The sequence below is a fragment of the Vipera berus genome, assembly GCF_964194415.1.
Source record: "Vipera berus genome assembly, chromosome: 3".
Classification (NCBI taxonomy): Eukaryota; Metazoa; Chordata; class Lepidosauria; order Squamata; family Viperidae; genus Vipera; species Vipera berus.
Genome location: NC_138204.1, coordinates 32,158,293 through 32,173,952, shown reverse-complemented (window position 1 = coordinate 32,173,952; position 15,660 = coordinate 32,158,293). Strand labels below are relative to the sequence as shown.

At 39.7% G+C, this 15,660-nt stretch overlaps 1 protein-coding gene across 1 annotated transcript in view; it reads right to left on the bottom strand.

The window, feature by feature from the left end:
* The window catches only part of NECAB3 (N-terminal EF-hand calcium binding protein 3), a gene marked incomplete at both ends in the record, with an annotated part of 104,335 nt that overhangs the window by 37,586 nt on the left and 51,089 nt on the right, over window positions 1-15,660 (bottom strand). The gene's annotated exons all lie outside the window — the stretch shown is intronic.

Here is a 15,660-nt window from a genome sequence, read left to right as displayed (position 1 = left end):
ATCATCCCTGGAACAGTGAGAGAACCTCCTGGAACAAACTCCTGGTGTCCCCCTACTCCACAAATAACAACTGTATCACTAATCCTTCCAAGGAGGCTTGCCTTCTGCCTGCAGAAAGATTACTTTTTATATTACAATAATTAAATGAAATTGTACCCCAGTTAGACAGCCTCCAGCAAGCCTTGGATCTACAAATCCCCCAAAGCAATCTGGGAATTAATATGACAGCAGAAGTCAGCCACGTTAACCCTCCATGAGCCAATGTCTCCAGGTATCTGGAGGTATTTAATTTAAGTAACCACTGTTCTATGCTTCAAAATTGTGCCCTAATGTACAGTCTTTATATGATATACCACTGAAAATAGACTAATCGCAGGCCATCTAATACCGAGTTACCTGACAGTAAGCTCCCTTGAACACTGTGGTTATTGCTAAGGAGGATCAGTTCAATTGTGCTGTTATGCTTAGTTTGATTAATGCATCAGAACATGGAAAACCACTAGGATTAAGGAAATTAGCTGCTTTAAAGCAGGTAGTGGTAGACAGAGATGGAAGTGGGATCTACTAATTAATCAGTTTCTGGGTGGCTTTTTGTGTATGGCAGCCTTTGTCTTCTGAATACACTATTTTTTTTAACCTTAGATGCTAAACTTTCAGGGTTTATGATACCATATTAATAAAAGCATTTAAGGTTTTTGAAGGCTTCTTTGCAGCTAAATATCTGTAAGTGTGTGAATGACCACACTGCCTAAAGACATATTGCTTCCTGTTTCCACAAGGAAACCAACTGTATTTTGTACTTACTGAACCCTTTTAATCTTCTGAATTTGTAACAAACATTAACTAATTAATAATTAAAATGCTGAATAATTTATTGCTAAGGCAAACCTCAAGAAAACCAAGCTGCTGTAAAACGGAACGCTGACTGCATAGTTTGCAGAACAGAAATATTACGCTTTAATTGTTCTTTGAGTAATACATTACAGTAGTATATTGCTTTCGCAAAGTGCTTTATGGTGTATTAATTCTATTCAGCCAAATTGTCCATGAGCAACTTTAGGAGCAAGTACAAAAAGAATGTAATGGCACTAGTCATTTTCAAGTTGTTTTGCCAACATCAAATTGTTCTTCTTTTAACCTCTTGAAGGCATGGCAGTATACAATGAGATAATGGTACTAATCATCATTATGATGCTGATGGTAATTTAGCATTCATACAAAATAGCGGTCAAAACTCTTCAAGAACATTTTATTGTATTGCTTATGCAACTTAATAAAGATGTTCTTGGTTTTTATTCTTGCATTTCCAATGAAAGGTTATAAGACTGAATGATATTGAATGGATAAAATCACTGTCAGCTGGGGTAAGATGTGATTTGTAGGATTAGCAGCAATATCTTTACCCCCTACTATCTGTCCCTATAGGGCACCTACCCTGGAATCCAGAACTGAGGAGGCAAGCAAAAATAACATCCACAACATCACTCCACAACAGAGGGTCCCCTCCTGGGCCCTATGTTGTATACCTTCTTTTTCCTGCTTTGGTTTGGCACAACTTCTCATGCAGATAAATGGTCTTTTAAGCTGAGGTTTGCAGAAATACTTTTTAGTGATAAATTTGGAACATTTTCAAAAGAAAATTAATAATACTTTCATTACATGTTCCAGTAGATGCATTTATCTTTGTATGCTACAGAGATAATCAGAACAAGAGAGCAGGATTAAGAAATTCAGTTAGTTTACTTTGTGATTTGTACATCAAATTAGTAACACTTGGATCTTTGTTGCCTTGATTTCATTCATCTCCCATGCTTCCTCTAGAGAACCAAAGAAGGTATAATTGTTTCTCCCTGCACTTTACCTTCTCACTCAGCATAGGATAATGAGAAACTACACTGTAAATAATCTCAAAAAGTAGTTACCGCAGTACAGAACCATCTTGTTCATGAATTACTAGGGTGTCTGTGGCTAACTACAAAATATATATTTACCAACAAATTGCCCAAAAGGCAGAAATCTAATTACTGGGCAACTGGACACATTTCTGAAAGAAAACATTGTTTAAATGAATGCTTATAAAGCACAAGTGAACCTTACAGATTCTTATAAATAAAAATGATGCTAGAAGCTGATATTTTGCTCTGCAGAATGCCATCTTCTTATATATTTATTTTTTTTAATTAAAATCACTTAAAAATTAAGTCAGGTGAGAAAATGTGGTATATATTAATGATGCACCCAAAGGGCTTTCAATGAGAGCTTGGGATTTTTCCTGAGGATCTAATGGGGAGTTCAGCTGAGGCATTAGTTACTACCTGGAATGGTAAATGGTATGAGGCCTTTGTTCATGTTGCCCAGGTATGTGTGTGGATCGGGAGGGGGGCACCATTTTATGATGGTTACTTTCCTTTCTACAGTGCTGGTTTCAGTTGGTGTTGGTTGAGGGGTAGGTACCTCCCTAGGCCCCTCCTCTATGGGTGCTGCATCATTCTACTCTGTCTCCCCAAATTTTCAACATCTACAATAAATCATCGGATGAAGTTATCTTCTAGTTTGATGATACCCAATTATATATTCCTATTGTTGTTCTGTTCCAGCCTACAACCAGCCCTGTTTGAATGTCAGGGACAACCCCTTTTTATAGTCAACAGGCTGGAAAAACCCAACCAAATTTATTTACAAAGAAATCAAAAGTTCAAACAAGAGTTAAACCAAAAGTTCAAACAAGAGTTAAACAGGAATAACAGACCAGGACTCTAGCAGAATATATTCAAATGGTTGCCTTCAGCAACCAGTACCTCCCACACCTTCCCCTTTTATCAGCAGTCCCAAGTTGTGGCTTCTCATTGCCTTCTCCTTCTCTCACTGTGTTGCCTCATGGCCTTTCTCTGTTCTACTCTGCTGTAATGCCTCCTGCTCTAGCATTCCTGAATAGATCCAGCTGTGAATCATCTACGTCCAATGCCTCGTGCTCACACGGCTGAGTCTGATGAGGAACATAATGGGAGGGGCCAGGCTGAGAGTCCTGCAGTGCATCAGAGCCTCCCTCTGACACCAAAGGCTCTCCCCCTCCTCCTCCTCCTCTTCAGAATCATCAGACTCAGCTGCCAGTATCACAGGCTGATGCTGAATCACAACACTTGTGGGCTGGCCAAGTTAGACCAGTGCCTGGAACCTGTGTGACTTTGGATGGGAAGGAACTGTCTCCAGCTCAATCCTAACAAAACTGAATGGCTGTTGCTCCCTCTCCTAGATTGAAGGGCCCTTAGACAGTCAGTTGTGCCCTGATTTCATGGCTTAACAATTGCAATGCATTTAAGATGGCCAGCCTTTGAACCTTTAAGTTGTCCAGAATGCAGTGGCAGAAGCAGTAATGGGCATACCATAACTGCGATGTTCATGTTACATCTCTGTTTTGCAAGGTTCACTGGTTGCCAGTTTCTTGGTATGATTACTTACATGACATTTGGCTGGGTTATTTGAGGGATACCTTATTTCCTTTAGAATCTGCCCGGGTAATTTAAACCTGTGGGTTGTTGGCACATTCTGGGTCCCTTTGATCAAATGTTATGTATTAGAACCCTGGAAGCATGCCATTCCTATAGCAGCACCTCCCCTCTCCAATAATATTTCACCTGATGATTGGATGGTCACCATCCTGCTGTTTAGAATAGCCTTTGAAAGCCTGGCTCTTCACCCAGTTCTTTGGCAAGGAGGGTGAAATCCCTATGCTTTCTTGTCTGGTGTGTTGATCTTATCATCAGTTATTATTTAAAACTGGTTATTATTGCATTCTCATCGTTTCAGTTATGGGGGCCACTCAAAATCATTGGGATTTCATCAGTGCAAAAATTGGAGGAGGAGGAGGAGGAGGAGGAGGAGGAGGAGGAGGAGGAGAGAAGGAAAGAAAGAAACTCTGCCTACAAACATTGGTGGCCCTGGTATCATGTTTCAATATTGAGTAGAACTAAAGACTATGTCTCTTTGGCTCTAGTCTGATGCAATGACTGCTAAAGCATTCAGATTTTTCAGGTGCTCAAGGGCATGTTTTCTAGGACATGCTTTAACAACAAATAGAATCAGAAGTATATTCTGGGGGCAGTTTCAGAATATAAATTGGCATATTTTTCTACTTGATAAAATCTATTTACTTATTCAGTCAGCAATCATCACTGTGGGATTGAAGCAAAGATGGAAGGTGTGTGTCTCTGCAGGGGCGTGAATGGAAGGAAATATTATGAATAGGCAGTCTAAAATATTTATCTTCCCAGATGTCAGCCTTTCCCCCAAAGGATTGAAAACACACTGGAAAGTATGAGATTCAGCCTTTCCATAATAATCTAAGTGTCACAATTTACTCTTTGCATCCCATTGTTTAGCCAAAGTTCTTGCTATGTCACAAAACAAATCAGCAGTTGGTATTTCTTGAAAGCCAATCTAGAGAAAATGAAACCAGCATGCCATTTTTCTTATTTTTCATTCATATTACAAATGTCATACTAATGAAGATCTCATTGCACCAAAACTATGAATTAATATTAACATTAAAATGTAGTCTATTTGGAGATTCTGCTCTTATTTATTTATGTATTTGTCAAATTTATATAGTCACCCATCTTACCAGATGTGACTTTGGCTGGTGTACTACAATCAAATAAAACAACAGTCTAACAATCATTATAAAAACAATAAAATGTGGGTAATCATTATTAAAAATTAAAATATTGTTTAAAAAATTAGAATATTGTATAAAAACTACAAATTGAGAGAGTAAATATAAGGAAGCCATCTTAAAATATCATCAGTTCCCTGGCCTGGTGACATAACCAGGTCTCGAGGGACTTCCTGAATGTTAACAGGGATGGAGTTAACTTTTGGGGGGGAGAGGGTGTCAAGAGCCAAGAAAATTAGGAGATCCAGACAGTTCAAATGGGTATAAAGATTTATTGTAAGCTTGAGTTCTCTACAAGAATTTGAACTCCTAGCTGCCAAGGGAATTAGCAAGAGATGAGGGTAGAAGGAATTCAAGGTGGGCTGGACTTAGATCTCTTGTGGGTGCAAAGGGATTCATGCATTTGGCCCCTCCCTCAGGCTCAGCCTGGTCATTTCCTACAGAGGGTCACAGAATGTCTCATAAGGTAGGCATCATGGCAGAAAAGGGCCACTTTTTGGGACCCATCAAATGTATGTCATTCACAGATGGCAGCATAGCGTGCTTTCTGGGCCAGAACTTTTCTTGGTTTTTGCCATTTATGTCTAACTTACTTATTCTATTTTTCATTAGCAAAACAACTGGCTGGCTCATTGATAAATTAGTGTTCATTCCATATTCTTTGTTTCATCACTGAATTTAACAGTCATTGGAAATTATAGTTCTTAATCAACAAATCATTTGCAGAATCATTTGCATAGAAACATATATATATATATATATATATATATATATATATATATATATATATATATATATATATATATATATATATATATATATATATATATATATATATATATTTGTTTTCGTAGATTCTCGCGGGTGTCTGTATGTGTAGGTCTAGAGTCTCGGGTTTCTTCCCGCGTTCCTTTCATCTTCAGAAAGTTGTGGCCACAACTTTCTGAAGATGAAAGGAACGCGGGAAGAAACCCGAGACTCTAGACCTACATATATATATATATATATATATATATATATATATATATATATATATATATATATATATATATATATATATATATATATATGTATATATATATATATATATACACACACACACACCAACAATGTCATTACAAACATTTTTATAAATTTATCCACAAATACTTTAAACAATGAAGTAGACATTTTATATCCGCAGCTTATACTACACTTGTTGTTGAACCATTTGCTATGCTTTTATTTTATTTTTATTTTATTTTAATTCCATTTATATCCCGCCCTTCTCCGAAGACTCAGGGCGGCTTACAAGCTTAGCAGTAGCCTTCATTCTATGTATATGCCTGCTTATTAGGGCTTTCACACACACCCCAAGCGGCATTATTACAAAGTCAGCTTATTGCCCCCAACAATCTGGGTCCTCATTTTACCTACCTCGGAAGGATTTGTAAGCATGCTTTACATCATCATAAATAGCTGCTATCAAAAATTTGGTCTGTACATCCTTGCCCAGTATAAAGCTGGAATGCACTTCCAAACCCTAATTATTTCCATCTCTTGTACCTTTTTAATTAGAATCATACCAGCTTTGCCCAGCATACCTGAAATAACCACCAGTACTTTTTGTTTTCATTGTTGCTAATTCTCACTTTGGTATATAGAACATTTCTCCCCATAATCCATTCTTGATAAAGGTAGTTCTCAAATTACAACCACAATTGAGCCCAAAATTTATTTTGCTAAGCAAGACATTTGTTAAGTGAGTTTTGCCCCATTTTATGATCTTGCTTGCCTTAGTTGTTAAATGAATCACTGTACTTGTTAAATTAGTAACATGGTTGTTAAGTGAACCAGGGTTCTCCGTTGCTTGTCAGAAGATTACAAAAGGTGATCACATTACCCTGGGACCAGTGGTGGGATTCAGCCAGTTCGCACTGGTTCGGTAGAACTGGTAGCTAATGTTTTGTTGACTTTGGCAAACCGGCTGAAGCCCTAGCCCTTTTTTTGCAAGGCCCAGAACAGACCGCTGGAAGTATGTGGGCACCACTTCCAGAAGTCCCTTCTGAGCCTCGGAGGCCTGGGGGAGGCCTCCCAGGCCCAGAATGGCCCACTTGAACTGCATGGACACCACTTTTGGAAGTTTGTTCTGAGCCTCAGAGGCCCAGGCCCAGAACGGACTTCCAGAAGCAGCATCCATGCAGAGAACTGGTTGTTCAGGTATTTGAATCCCACCACTGCCTGGGACACTGCAACTGTCATAAATATGAGTCAGTTGCCAAGCGTCCGAATTTTGATTACATGACCATGGGGATGCTTCTCAGGAATTGTATACATATACTGATATATTCATCTTTGACAAAGTGACTAAATTAGTAGACCAGCGAAATGCTGTGAACATAATATACTTAGAATTCAACATAGCCTTCGACAAAGTAGACCACAACCTTCTTCTTAGAAAACTAGAAAAAAATGGGATAGACAGAATCACTATCAGATGGACTTGTAACTGGCTGACAAACCATACTCAATGAGTAGTCCTTAATGGTACTATGTCTACATGGAGGAAAGTAAGCAGTGGGGTACCACAAGGTTCCATTTTAGGCCTAGTACAATATCTTCATAACTGACTTAGATGTGGGAATAGAAGGGGAACTTATCAAATTTGCAGATGACACTAAGCTGACAGGAATAGCCCATACCCTATGATAGGCTCAAGATCCAGATGGATCTTGATAAACTTGAACACTTGGCCCTATCTAACAAAATTTGATTTGATTTGTGCTTTAGATTATAAGCCACCCTGAGTCTTCGGAGAAGGGCGGGATATAAATGGGATTAAAAAAAATAAAATTCAATGTAGAGAAAAGTAAAGTCTAACACCTAGGCAAGAAAAAACAAAAGTACACATAGATTGGGTGAAACCATGCTTAATAGTAGTAACTGTGAGAAGATTTTCAAGTCTTAGTGAACAATCAATTAAATATGAGCCAACAGTGGGTAGCGACAACCAAGAAAGCCAATGCAACCCTAAGTTGCATTAACAGAGGAATTCAATCAAGATCACATGAGGTACTAATACCACTCTATAAAACCTTAGTAAGATCACGCCTAGAATACTGCATCCAGTTTCGATATCCACACTATAAAAAAGATGATGAGACTCTAGAAAGAGTGTAGAGAAGAGTAAGAAAGATGATTAGGGGATTGGAGGCTAAAATATATGAAAAATGGTTACAGGAACTGGGCATGGCTAGTCTAGTGAAGAGAAGGATAAGGGGAGATGTGATAGCAGTGTTTCAATATTTGAGGGGCTGTCACAGAGAGGAGGGTGTCAACCTATTTTTCAAAGCACCTGAAGGCCAGACAAGGAATAACAGAAACTAATCAAGGAGAGATTCAACATAAAAATAAGGAGAAATTTTCTGACCGTGAGAACAATCAACCAATGGAACAGCTTGCCTTCAGAAGTTGTGAGAGCATCATCACTGGAGACTGTCAAGAAGAGACTGGACTGCAATCTGTCAGAAATGGTGTAGGGTCTCCTGCCTGGGTAGGGATTGGACTACATGACCTGCAAGATCCCTTCAACTCTGTTATTCTAAATTGTTATTCATACACACAATATCCAATATTCATATCCAAGGTGAGACAGTAACTCCCAATTCTAGACATGGCTATTTAGTCAGGAAAGTGATCACCCATAAGAAACACTTTTCATTCTGCTTCGTTCAGCTCTCCATAGGCAACATTAATAAAAAGTCACTCAGTCACAGTAGCTTGTTCTTCTAGGGGCATCAGCAGTCTGTCAGCTCCAATCATTCATTGGGACCAATTTTATTATGTTAATATAACTGAATGCTCTTTAACTCTGGGACTGGCTACATCAACTCTGTCCTGGAGTTGGCATATACATTTATTTGTTTTTCAAATGACCACTACTTGTTGCTAGACATTGAGGTTAACTTAATCACTTTTGTAAAAACTGCTTCAGGCCAGGATTAAGGAATCATTAAGGGGAAGCTATGCTACTGCTCTCTGGAGTGTGATGTTTCAGAAGATAAAGAACATTATATTGGAGTTGACACCATTGACAGAAAAATCCAGCTCTCAGGTATTCATGGAATACATACTGTTTTGAAAAACCCACATCACTATGAGCTATTAAATATATGCTGAATTTTTAGAGATGTCTATTTCTTTTTTGTATTCACCTGCAAAAGTACATTGCTCCTAGGTGCTGTTATGCCAGCTAAATTTAGATCTGTATTGTGACAGGCAGGTATATTTTTGCCTTATCATTTAGTTTCTCTCTAGTTCTTCTGTCATTCCTTTTCTCTGTTCCGCTCCCCCCACCTTTTTTTTAAACTTTTCTGAGGTCAGGATATCCTAGGGTGTTTCCATATGATTTTTAAACTGGGGGGGGGCATACAGTAGATGTATTATCTTTAACCTATAATCATCTTGTGTTTTTTAAAAATCTTTCTTCTTGAATAAAGGCAACTCAGAAAAGTTGCCAAAAGCAGAATTTCCCTTCCAGGCTTAAATTGCAAGCATTTATGTTTGTAGGCATTAGTTATATGGTTGTTCAGAAGTACTAGCAATTTTTGTTCCCAAGGCCGTAACTACTAGCCACTGATTCCAAATAATGTTTGCAATGTATAGACACCAAAGTTACACAGGTCAGTTCTGTGGATAGGCTTTCCATAAAAACAGATACGTACCTAAGAGACAAAACTGCTTGTTGTTACTTTATAGAACCCAGTAAGGTTCATATCAAGGAGAGAGATGGCTGAATTCACACTGGATCTGAGAATTTCCCTGAAACTTATATGAAAATATATCTGGAGACAGCAGCACACCCTAGGACAGCTTTATATTAAGTCTGCAGGATTTAATTATTGAGGTTTCACCCAATGATATTTTGATAAGTGATAAAATAAAAATATCTTTTAAATTGTGCAGCCCTAAAAATCCAATGAATAAATAAATGTGAGAGGGGAAGGGGGGAAATTCTTTAGATATTCAAAACAGTCTTTTGTATTCTAGTCAGGCTGTAATTTTTCAGATCTTTGAATCTGAGACATCTCTGATTTTGCTAATTATTAAAAAAAAATCTTTGCAGACAGAAGGCTTTGAAAGCTTTTTTAAAAATCTGCAACCGATCAGATCAGAGACAACAAAAATGTGCAGTTGCAGCTTGAGAATTTTTGTAAAAATAAGGGAATAAAATGGAATAAAATATTTAAGGTTATCTTAAACTAGTTTTTCTCAACCTTGGCAACTTGCAGAATTCCCCAAAGTGCATAGGCAGCTGGGGAATTCTAGGAGCTGAAGACCACATGTCTTAAAGTGGCCAACGCTGAGAAACATTGCCCCTAAACTAAACCAACTTGTGCTCTCCAGCTTTGTTGGATTAAATCCCCATCATTCCCAACAATTTTATTACAGGTCATGAGAAGGAGTGGGAGTAGAGCAAGCATCTATCTCACCCATGCAAAAAAGAGTGAAAAGGCATGGATTTTCACTTTGTTTCCTTACTAAGAAATGGGGAAATTGCCATATCATTAAACTAATGTATAAATTGGCTATCAACTGCTACACTAGTATGAGATGTAAATTTGGTACAACAACTGCTTTTGTTTTGAAATGATGATGGTTGGTAATATGTTGTTGTTGTTAGCTGCGAAGTTGTGTCCGACCCATCGCGACCCTATGGACAACATTCCTCCAGGCCTTCCTGTCCTCTACCATCTTCTGGAGTCCATTTAAGCTCACGCCTACTGCTTCAGTGACTCCATCCAGCCACCTCATTCTCTGTCGTCCCCTAACCGGTTTGGTAATATATAGTACAATCATAAATGAACCAAACCAAACAAACAGCAGAGGGGGGAAAAAAGAAAAGAGAGGATACAAGGCAAGGCAATGCCCTTCTTGAGAGTTTGACTGTTTCTTTATTAATTATGTAAATAATTTTTTCTCCCTCCAAAAGTGGCTACTGTTTTGCTGCCTTGGGCATCATACTTCCCTTTTCTTCCTTTATTGATGATGATCACCTGCTTTTCATTTATGCAGTAAAGGTTTGCTGTCTCCCAATGTGAGGCATACAGTTGGGTACCTTTTGCAAAGATACAGATTACTGCAAGAAGTGATTTATCTGAGCACTTCTTATTTACCACTTTGCAGGCATGTGAATGCGTTGCACTGACATGAATATTGCCTGCTCACTTGATTATGGCTCAGAAACCAGAGCCTGTGGTTTCTGATGGAAGCCTATGTGAAACTCTAAAGCAGAGGTGTCAAACTCAATTTCATTGAGGGCCACATCAGTATTGCAGTTACCCTTGAGGGGACGGGTGGGTGTGGCCAGGGTGGGCGTGGCCTACTGGGTGGGCATGGCTGGAGTGTGTGTGACCTACTGGGTGGGCATGGCCAGCTCTACATTGTTCGCGTCAATGGTGCCTATGGGGGCCTGGGCAGGAGTGGGATAAATCTGAGGGTCTCTGGCAGAAGGAGATGGGACTGGGGCAAGTGCCAAGCATGGTCCACTGGAGGAGCCTCACTGTTCCTCTCAGGCCATGCGGGGGGAGAGGCTGCACGGTGGCGCAGAGGTCAAATGCCCAGCCTAGCCCTCAAGCACCTGCAGCACTAAGCTCACCCCCACTTCCCCAAGGGGGTGCCCAGCTGCTGTGCTTGCTCTCCTTAGCCAGGTTGCTTATGATGGGTATGAGGGCAATGTCAAGAGGGAGGCCCACTTCCTCTCCATGTGAGGAGACCTGGCTTTGTATCCAAAGCTTCCTTAGCAATAGGATGGGAGACCACCCAGGTTAGGCCAGGAGAAGGGGGCAAGGGGATGGTGAAAGGGCAGGAGGGAAGGACTAAGGCAGGACTTCCCTAAGACCCTCCCTCTCCTTCCTTCCTTCCTTCCTTCCTTCCTTCCTTCCTTCCTTCCTTCCTTCCTTCCTTCCTTCCTTCCTTCCTTCCTAAGAACAGACTGATGGGAAAATATTTGAGATGAGGGAGGGAGAAAAACAGGCAAGAAATGCAGCTGGGGAAGTGTCATCCTTCATGAGGAATGAAGAAATGCACCATCGCCTGGAAGTGGCCAGCACATGGCCCTCTCCTCACAGTGCCGAGAGGCTGAGCCGGGTGGCACAAATCTGAAGAGAAGCACAACGCTGCCCAGCCCCTAGCCTGCCCAAAGTAGGCAGGGCCATGTGCTGGCCACTTCCAGGCGATGGTGCATTTCTTCATTCCTCACAAAGGATATCTCCCTAGCATGCACCCAGGGGGAGGGGCCAATGCGGCAGGGGCCGGTCCCTTGCTGTTTCCAGATGGCCTTGTGGAGCTAAGACTGAATGTATTTCAGCATAGATGACCACCACAAAATTGTAGATTGGCTCCTGACGGCTTGGGCCAGAGCCAAGGCAGCGGGGGCCGTTGCCTCACTGTTTCCAGGATGGCTTCGCGGGCCACATAAAACCACTTCGCGGGCCGGATCTGGCCCCCAGGCCTTGTGTTTGACATGTCTGCTCTAAAGTACTTTTTTAAACTCTCCTAAACATTGGTTAAAATAAATGCTGCCTTTGTTTTAAATGCAGATGCATTCACAGTACTAGAATGACTTGCTAAAGCAGTGCTGTTTTCTTAGTAAACATATCAGTATGAAAATTGGTACATTTATCAAGGCTAATATGAGAGAAGTTTCTTGTGAACTATGTGAAATAGCAGACAATGAAATGGATTCCTTGTTTAAGTTATAAAATGGAAAGAGGAAGATATAGTGTAAGGGACATTTGTGGAGGTTAGAGTGTACTAGAAATTTTTAAGCAGAAAATGCATAATCACTTAACAGGAATGTTGTATCAAAGCTACAGGCATTCAATTGCATTGGATTATAAGACTGGTCTAGATAATGTGTATGTCTTCTAATGATATGGTTTTTTTATGACAGACAACAAGTTGTGATCATTTACAATCCAGTCATATAACTCATCTATTTTTCTTTGTGGTAGCTTCAGTCCTCATTTATTCAATATGTATACATGATTGGCTTCTGGCATCTAATGTATCAGCAGGTGCCAAAAGCTGAGATATTGAGCAGAGATCAGTCAAAATGCAGTATATCAATTACAGTAGTTATAAGATTCAGTTGGCCTTTGAATATTATCTAGACTAACATCTTACTTTATATACCGCCCTTTTCCCAAAGGACTCAGGGAGGTTTACAGGGCAAATTAAAACAGTGCAATGTACAAATTAAAATAAAATAAAATTAATAGCCCCAAAACAGTTTAAAATTTAAAATTTAAAACCTTAAAACCCCTCAGTCCAGGCTGGTTAAGGCAAATAGCCAAGTTTTTAGGTCCCGGCGAAACGAGCGAAGGTCGGGGGTGATCCAGAGATCCACAGGCAGCTGATTCCATAGGGCAGGCGCACCCACCGAGAACGCTCTCCCCCTGGGGATCACCCGCCGGCACTCCCTGACCGGCGGGACCCTGAGGAGGCCCTCCCTGTGGGAGCACACAGGACGATGGGAAGTGGATGCTGGCAGCAGGTGCTCCCTAAGATAATCTGGACCCATGCCATTTAGGGCTTTATAGGTCATCACCAGCATTTTGAATCTCACCCGGAGGGCAACTGTAAACCAATGCAGCTCACGGAGAAGAGGCGTTACATGGGAGTATCGGAAGACCCCCATCACAACTTACTCTAATTTGCCCACAGACTGCCAAGTACAATAATTGTATAGCTATATCTTTCACTCTTTGGATACAGAATATGACAGTTGCAGTTGGCTCTGGATCCTTAGGATATGTGCACTATAGTTCCTTAAAAGTAACTGCACATGGCACATCTTCAAAAAGAAGAAGTGAATTGCAGAAAACCATCACAATTGCAACCAAAGAGTCAGTTTGGTGTAGTGGTTAAGGCACCAGCTAGAAAGTGGAAGACCGTGAGGTGAAATCCTACCTTAGCCAAGAGAACTAGATGATTTTGGGCCAATCACTCTCTCTCAGTCCAACCCACCTCACAAGGTTGTTATTGTGGGAAAAATAGAAGGAAGAAGATATTTTGGATATGTTTGCTACCTTGAATGATTTGTAAAAATAATAAAGGAAGGATACAAATAAAAAAGAAACCTAATTTTCACATGTGAATTGTAGTTTATGCAAAGAGCCTTTACTTGTTCAAACAAGGAAACTCCACAAGGAGTTTTATACTAAAAAAGTATAAATCATGCAACAGGCCCTCTGCATGTAAAATATTTATACTGTATATTGTAATATACAAGCTGCAGTCAATTTGCTTTCCTCCAGGGCTGAAGCCCAGTAGTGGGCCGTGAGCTGTTTGCAACCGGGCTGTGGAAATGGCAGGTGAGTGTGTGCACCTGAGCATTCCCACATGCATGAACAGAGGGCGAGCTTGTGCATGTGTACTCCATTTGTGTGAGTGGTGGGTGGGAATGCACGCCGCTCATGCAAATGGAGCTGTGCATGCATGCACTTGCCAGCCACTTGCGCAGAATGATCCCCTACACACACACACACACACACACACACACACACACACACACACACACCACCAGGAACTCTGCTCCAGGGGACCCAAGTTATAATTGTAACTTCCAGAATTTCCATTCCCATACTTGTTGAGAATTCTGATAGCAAGTTAAAGTTAAACCATGGTGTATCTATAGAGTTTGGGATGGAAGATGAGACTCTGTTCCTTTCCCCCCTCCTGTCCATTAAACATACTCAGTCATTTGAGGAGGATTTGCATACAGGCTACCTAGATGAACACCTGCATTGCTAATTGTTACATATAATCAACCAACAGAAGCTCATATTATTTTCTATTTGGCCTTACAAACATAAGATGTTGCTTAATGCAGGCCTTTGATCTATGTGGCTGAGTATTGTTGACTTTATACTGACTGACAATAGGTTTCCTAAATTTCAGATTGAAGTCTTATTCTGAGATATGTCAAAAAATCTTCCGGGTATACCTGGCAACATCATATTTAAGAGATAAAAATCAGAATACATTGCCAAAATCAAATTGAAATAAAACAACAGAAAAATTGTCCAGAAAAGAATAAAGAGACTAGATATTATACATAGATGGTGAAACAAGACATACCGTAATAAAACAATCACCACTGAGAAGGATCCAAATACAATTTTAAAAATCCAGCTCTTAGGATGGGTTAATTTGCCTTCTGTCTTTTGATCTTCCAGATAAATGTTTTTAAATTTCTCAATTATTGTCTATAATCAAGATAAATATATATTGTTGGAAAGCCTAGTGGCTAGGCAATTGTGAATTAGACAGTTCTTAATTCAGGTCTTCCTTCTGCTGTGAACTCAGTAGATGTTTTACTCAATCCATTTTATCTTAAAAATCCTCATATGCGATATGGGACATACTGAAGTTGATTAGATCATTTGTTATGCTATAGCTGTGATAGGTAAAATTAAATTGCTTGCATATCCCATAGATAATTTACATATTATTTTAATGTGCCCTTGGACAAAAATAGCAAATCTGATTTTGATTCATGGAATTCAGGCATACTGCTGTGAAGTTAACAGGTTATTTTACTTATGATCAGCCTGGACTATTCTTAAAGCAGCATTAATTTCCAGGCCCACCTTCCTGAAAATCAGTAGTGCTTCTGTTTTCACATAAAGCAGCCATACAAATTTTTTAGACAAAATGTATTACAGGTTTACTGAATTATTAAATCGTACCATTATAAATCTGATGGAAAGAGAAGGTCATTGAGCATAAACCTGAGTGTAACAAAAGCAGTTTCTTCAGCATATTTTGGTGAATGTATACTGTATTTTGAAATTGAAAAAAGACAGGATGAAATAAGACTACACCAACTAAAATACAATGAAAACATTGTGTGAAACATGAAATGCAAAATCATCCAGCTCATCATAAAATGCTTGCATTTCTGCTAACTACATTCCATTGTTTGCTTAAGGATTTTTCTAGCA